Genomic DNA, 7,437 nt, shown 5'->3' with positions numbered 1-7,437 from the left:
GACTTTCTGAATGGGTGATATTTAAACTGAAACTTGGGATTGTTATCGGAATATAAACTTGGCTTGTTATAGGAACTGTCAGATCAGTGTGGCCTGTCATAGAGATTAAGTGGGGGAGAGTGACAGGAAGTGAAATCAGAGAGGTGGACGTGGGATCAGAACTTGTAGTGGTTTGGATTTTAATCTGATTTTAAATGGAAAGCCATCAGCGTTTTTTTTTTTTTTAACTGCTAAATACTTCAGTGTGTATTTCCCCAAAATCAAGAACATCATTTTACATATCCACAGTAAAACTATGAAAATCAGAAAATTAACAATACTTTTTTCTGATCTGCAGACTTCATTTAGATTTTGGCAAATCTCTCAGTAATACCCTTCATAGCAAAAGAAAATCCAAGATCACACATTGCATTCAGTTGTCATGTCTCTAGTCTCCTTTAATCTGGAAAATTGTTTCTTAATATTTCTTTAGGTTTCATGGCATTAACACTTTTGAAGAATACAAAACATTTACTTTTGTAGAATATTCTGCAGTTTAGGTTTGTGTGACTTTTTTCATTATTAGATTCGGGTGATGCATTTTTTGTCAGGAATGCCACAAAAGTTACCTTGTATTCATATTAGAATCTTATATTAGGAGGCACATGATGTCAGTTTGTTTCACTACAGATGATGTTAACTTTGATCACTTACTTAAGATTTCTCCACTATAGTTTCAATTTTGCCCTTTGTAATTAATAAATATCTTGTGAAGAAACACCTTGAAACTATGTAAATATACTGCAACTCCTTCACCTTTCACCCACTAATTATAGTATCCCATGATTCATATTTGAATCAATTATTATGATAATGGTTGCCAAATAGTGATTTTCTAATTCCGTCATTCCTTCCACAGTTAATGATTGGCTTTCTACCATGAGGTCATCAGCAGTTTTTTAAGCAGAATGATATGATCTAATTTATTAAATGATCTCTCTTGCTTCTGTGTGAAGAATGATAAATACAGGGAAGAACAGAAGCACAGAGACTAGTTGGAAAGCTATTGCAGTCCGGTGGGCAAGCAGTAATGGAGAATGAGCAGAGTGGCAGCAGTGGAGGTGGAAATACGTGGATGGATTTTAGAAGTGTAGGGCTTGCTGAAAAATTAGATGTAGAAAGTGAGAGAGAAAGAGGAAATTCAATTGCTTCTTTCTGCTAATGAAGCATTATAATTAAAGGTTAGTTTTTATTCTTGAACAAATGGATAAAGAAAGGATTTGGATATACTTGGAAGAGTAGCCATTTAATTTGCCTAACCCTCACTGAAATATTCTAGTTGCAATTTTTTCATGAAGGGTCCTGAGTTAGACCAGGGCAGGCCAAGAAAGTGCTGAAGAAAGCTGAAGAGTATAGTCCTAGGAGGGTTCACCTTGAAGGTAAACTACAAGTACTCCAAACTTGTTTAGGGATCCAGTTAAACTCTTAATTAACTTTCCTGCTTGCGTGTGATAAATACAATTTGAATGTCTAATGCCTACTGTGTATTCATTAATAATTATGAATTTGGAGCTCTTTCTGAACTCGATGAACTGCCTATTTTGGGGCTGGATTGTTGATATATCTCGTGTCTTGGAAGAATACATTGAATTGTGGTCTAAGGTTCGTGATTGTTTGCCTGATTCATTAGAAGACTTAAAAGGTGTGAGTATGGATGTGTTTGTTTTAATTACTTTAAATTACTTTGGAAGTAGTGCATATAAAATCGGTATGTAATCTACACGTCTTTCTTATAGGGTGATAAGGTTTTTCTGGTTAACAGAGTCTGGTTTATACTTCCATCTATTAGAATACATAACACAGTGCTTTGCACATGATAGGTACTTACTAAATGTGTTGAAAATGCAAATAAATACAAATTCACTTCCCAGTTACGTTCTGCCAAGTTATAAAATAGTCAAAATAAGCCAGAATTTGCAACTGCAGGAAAAAATTGTTGGTGAATAATTGCATTAATATTTCAAGCTTGGAAATTTTAAATATTCTACTTAAATCCTAGGTGCGCTTTGAGGAATCGAAACATATTTTTGCCATAGCTTATTATTATGTGTTAATTAAGTAGCTCGGAAATGTGATGCCCAATGTGTTTAACTTCTAAATACTGTGTTTTAGGGTTTCAGGGATAGTATCCTAAGGATTCTGTTACTCCCAGGTTTACAATTAGACTTTAGCGTGCTGTTCTGAGCAGTAGGATAGACACCACTCCCATCACAGAAATCTGCAGAGTGCCTTATCTAGAGAACTTCACTAGTATCTCAGAATATATGTATTTCCATAAAAGATTATTCCATTGTCTCAGCTTGTCATAATTTGGTCAGAATCAGTTCTTCTCCTTTTCTCCTAGAATTAACTTTCTTTGCCATAAGACTCACAAGTCTCTACAATCCTTTCCTCTCAGCTTGTCTCTTGAGATGGATGGTAATGCCAACCTCTCAGGGTCCTATCTTTCAATTGTCAGGCAGTTACCGGAAAGAGGAGTTATTTTAACTGAACCAGTATCCCCTTCCTCAATTTAACTTTCCTTGACTAGATCCTATTAAAGGAAAATTGCTAAACTCCATTTTTCTTCCGTGTGTGTAACTAACTTCATTAAAAACTTTGTTTTTTAACGCTGCGCCCAAAATTGTAGGAATCCATTATGCCATTTGATAGAAAGTGAAAAGTCTTGATACGTGTTTATTTATGTAAAGAAGATAACGTATTGGGCAGTAAATATTTTAAAACACTTCAGAAAAAGAGATTCAGTGATTCTGTAATGAGAAACGCGTGTTTTCAGTGCCTTTGGGATACACACGCACTAAAAATTATTAAATCTAAGTACAATTAAAGACCTGTTTCAAAGAATTTAAGAAACTAATTTGGAGGTTATAGTATGACAAAGAATTAAAGGAAAACAAAATCAAATATATTGAACACTTGAAGGGAAGAGAAAATAAGTATGCTACCGAAGTGCCCGGCTAGCTCAGTCGGTAGAGCATGGGACTCTTAATCCCAGGGTCGTGGGTTCGAGCCCCACGTTGGGCGCAGCACACTTTTTGTTACAGCACTTCATTTGCCTTGAATATTTTGAGGTCTCTCCACAGCAGTATAATTAAGAACGGTTTGGTGTTTTTTTTTAACCGGATTAATTTAGATACTGTCAATATTAACCAGATCTTCGGAAAAAAGACCAGTTTGCAAACGAAACAGTTCTCAAACGGCGCTTGCGCACTTAAAAGCACAAGTTTTTCTTCCTTTCCCGGATCCCTCGCCTACCTCCTCCGTAAAGCACAGAAGAAACTGAAAAGGCCACTGTTTAAAGTTGAATTTGATTTTCTGTGTTACTGTGCATACCTGCATTATTGCTGATAGAGGGCAGTGTTTTATTTTATCGGAACAAAATTATGAGCCTCAATGTTGGCAGCTTTTCTAAAACAAGCGATCCTATGTAAAAGCAGTTAGAGAGTCGGAGGACTTCGAAGAAAGTGCTTTCTTGTTTATTTTACTTTTTTTCTTCTCAATATAGGGCTTGTCCTGGGGTGGAGGTGGGGGAATGTCTTGTGGAGAAATACACAGTGAGAAATGTTTCATTCTGTTGTGAGATCTAGACAACCAGGGCACAATCAGGTTTTCTCCCATTGTTCGTGGGACTGTGTTTGGAATCTAACCATCCAATTGGATAGATATTAGGGAAATTAATATTCCGGTAGAGGGGAGGCTCTTTGAAACAGAAGCACAAAACAACTGAGACGTGAAATTTCGAATAGGCAATTAGATATTGTGGGAGGCAGGACTTCCGCCTTTTTCGCCTCTTCACGGAGAACTTTGAAGTAATCAGGAAGAGAATGTCCACATCACAGCCAGGCACGTTCCAGGATCTCACTCACCCGACCCTGCAGGTGAACGACGCATGCTCCTACCTAAAGCACTAGTTCCTGTACTCGGCGTGTTACCCACTAGCTTTTCTCCTACTAAACGATCCATTTGTCTCTCCTCGGTTTTTCCCTTCAACGTACAAACATGCTGTTAATTCTCTATCTTAAAACAAAACGAAAACTTTGACCTAGTTTCCCTGCAGGCTACCGTTCTACTGTATTTCTCTGTTCCTCTTTGGGGCAAGTTACCCCACAGTCGCCTAAGGTCACATTCCTCTCCTCCCATCTCTTAAACCTGACAATGCCCTTCAGCCAAAAAAAAAAATCCTTGCAGCGAGGGAGACCTGTGGGGTGTCTCAGTAAGAGGGAGTTAGAAAGAACCTATTATAGGATTGGGGCTATAGTTGTGGAATTTTGCGGCGGGTTCCTTCTGGATTGGGTGTTCTCAGAAAGCAAGGGCAATTCTATCATCTAAATAAATCTTACCTATAGGGAAAGCCGACTAAAGGATGGATAAAGCTGAAACTGGTAAAGTCACTCATTTAGCAGGAGAGGATGATGTTTGGTGTTTTGAGTTGGACAGGGACCAACTTGTCTAAAGTGAATGGTTCTGTGAGATGCCAATTCCACGTCCAGGCCTCCCCACTTGTGACAAACCCACTATAAATCAGGGGTTCCCACAATCTCTCCTGAGGTTTGTTAATTTCCTAGAATAGCTCACAGAACTCCGGAAAACAGTTTACTTATTCCTGGTTTATTATAAAGGATACAACTCAGGAGCAGCCAAATGGGAGAGATGCATAGGGCAAGGTATGGGGAAGGAGCGTGGAACTCCCACATCCTCTCCTTGGCATGGCACTCTCCCAGCACCTGAATATGTTCCCCATCCTGGAAGCTCTGTGAACCCTGTATTTTAAGGATTTTTATGGAGGCTTAATCACACAGGCATGATCAGTTATTGATCAATTTCCAAGTTCTGTTTCTAATCATGACTTAGACTTTCTGGCGACCAGACCTCATCCAGAAGTCATCCAGGAGCCCTCCAAGAGTTGCCTCATTAGAACAAGACACTCCTACTACCCAGGAAACTCCAAGGGATTTAGACGCTCTAAGATGCTCCTAACACCCCCATCATGCAGTAATTGACAAGGATTTTAGGAGCTCTGTGTCAGAAACTAGGGGCAGACACCAAATATATATTTCTTATTATGTCACACTTGCCTAATTTGTCTTTGAGTCACTATAAGCCCAACCACAATCACCCTGACAACTACCCCACCATCGACTTTATCCTACACTATTTTTTCTATAGAAGGTATCATCTTCTTTTATTATTACCTCTCTTCACTTTCACCCACATGCTTGGAATGTTGGTCCACAAAGGCAGGATTTTTGTCTTCGCTCACGAATGTATCTCAAGCACCTAAATTAGTATCTGGCAGATGTTCAGTAAGTATGTGTTGAATTAGTGAATTAAGAAGGGTGTATTAGTTTCCTAGGGCTGCCATAAACAAAGTACCCCAAACTGAGTTACTTAAAAGAAATGTATTGTCTCACAATTCTGGAGGCTAGAAGCTTGAAATCAAGGTGTAGGCAGTCATGCTCTCAAAGGCTATCTTGAAAAATCTGTTCTTTGCTTCTTTCTGTTAGCTTTCTGCTGTCATCAGCAACCCTTGGTATTCCTTGGTTTGCAGGTGCCTAACTCCAATCTCTGCCTCCGTTGTTACATGCTTTCTCCTTGTGTTTCTGTCTCACATGGCATTTTCCTTTTCGTATAAGGACACCAGTCATAGTGCCTGATTAGGGCTCACCCTAATAACCCCATCTTAATTTGATTACATCTGCAAAGACTTTATTTCCACGTTCACAGGTTAGGAGTTAGGACTTCAACATACCTCTCTGGGGCACACAATTCAACCCTTAAAAGAGGGCTCCATTCCTTAACCTCAGCCACTGGGTGTCTGCCACTTTATAGCTTTCTATAAAGCTATTATTTCAGCTTATATTTTGTATTATTCAATAATGACAATCTTTAATAAATAATCCAAATTCTACAAAAGACAATTTTATGTTTACTACAAGAGATAATGTTAATAAAATACTGAATCCATAAAACTGACAATGAGTACACCTATTCCTGGCCATCCCACTGGTTGGTTTCAAAGTTAAGAAATGGAGCTTTGTTCTTATGGAACTTATATTCCAGAAAGGAAGATAAAACCTGTATAGAAACAAATACAAGGTGAAATTGTAAGTGCCTCAGTTACAGATAATGTGCTTATGGGAAAGATCACTACCTTGGGGGAAAGGGTGCTGTGGAAAGCAGTAAGTCCCAGAGGACAGAGGGGTCTCACTTTAGGAATGAATATATTGGGAAACTGAATGGTAAAACTGAATTTTCATAGTTTTATTCACTGGTTTAATATGGCTTTCAAGTTCTTTGTGATTTAATCCTAAATTGTAATTTGCAATGCCTCATCTCGATGCAATGCTTTAAGATTTTGTGTCGAGAATTCAGTTCACATAGCCTGGAGTAACCCCCCGTTACTGAAATTCTCCTCACCCTTCAGGAACAAGGTCAAAAGCCTCCTCTGTGAAGGCTTCCTTGGCTCCCTGGTCAGAACTAACCACATCAGCAATGAGCCATTGATCCCTTTATGGCACGCACCACACTGTTTTGTATCGTCACTTGTGTACACATCCACTTCTGCTGACCCGTAACCCCTCCAAGGGCAAAGGTCCATGTCGTCCTGTTGCAGCATTTATAGAATCTAAAACTATACTAGGTACACAGCAGAGTCAATAAATACTGAATGAATCTTAGTTTGGGGCTACTAAAGTAGTATTACATGGTGACAAAGTAGAGCTAGAAGTATTTTAAAAAGTAATACACACACACACACACACACAAATGAATCCTTTCCTATTCTTTCTTTTTTTTTTAATATATTTATTTTATTTTTGGCTGCGTTGGGTCTTCGTTACTGCACACGGGCTTTCTCTAGTTGTCGCGAGCGGGGGCTACTCTTTGTTGCGGTGCCTGGGCTTCTCATTGCAGTGGCTTCTCTTGTTGCGGAGCACGGGCTCTAGGTGCACAGGCTTCAGCAGTTGTGGCTCGCGGGTTCTAGAGCGCAGGCTCAGTAGTTGTGGCGCACAGGCTTAGTTGTTCTGCAGCATGTGGGATCTTCCCAGACCAGGGCTCGAACCCGTGTCCCCTGCATTGGCAGGCGGATTCTCAACCATTGTGCCACCAGGGAAGCCCCAATCCTTTCCTATTCTTAATGCCAGGAACCAGCTCTTTCAAGTGTGACTTGGTGTTGGTATCTTCATACATAAAGCATATAGCAAAAGTAGGAAGGATCCAGAAAAAGGACAATCAAAATGATTAAACTATGAGAAAAGATGGACTTGGGATATATAGTCTAGAAAATGTATAGATTCATGCTCGGTCTTCAGGACTATGAGCATACATATGCATATACTTCCCATCGTCACAGGTACTTAGAAAGAATGAAACCAGCAAAATTTTAGTAAGAGGCAGTTC

At 39.2% G+C, this 7,437-nt stretch overlaps 1 non-coding gene across 1 annotated transcript; it reads left to right on the top strand.

Annotated features, from left to right (window-relative positions):
* Window positions 1-2,990: 2,990 nt before the first annotated feature.
* TRNAK-CUU (transfer RNA lysine (anticodon CUU)) lies at window positions 2,991-3,063 on the top strand. Its single transcript has one exon. It is a non-coding gene; the product is annotated as a tRNA-Lys (tRNA).
* The last annotated feature ends 4,374 nt before the right edge of the window (window positions 3,064-7,437 follow it).

Source organism: Balaenoptera acutorostrata, chromosome 3 (genome assembly GCF_949987535.1).
Source record: "Balaenoptera acutorostrata chromosome 3, mBalAcu1.1, whole genome shotgun sequence".
Lineage (NCBI taxonomy): Eukaryota > Metazoa > Chordata > Mammalia > Artiodactyla > Balaenopteridae > Balaenoptera > Balaenoptera acutorostrata.
Note: the sequence above shows the minus strand (reverse complement) of the source record. Positions and strands in the feature narration are given on the sequence as shown.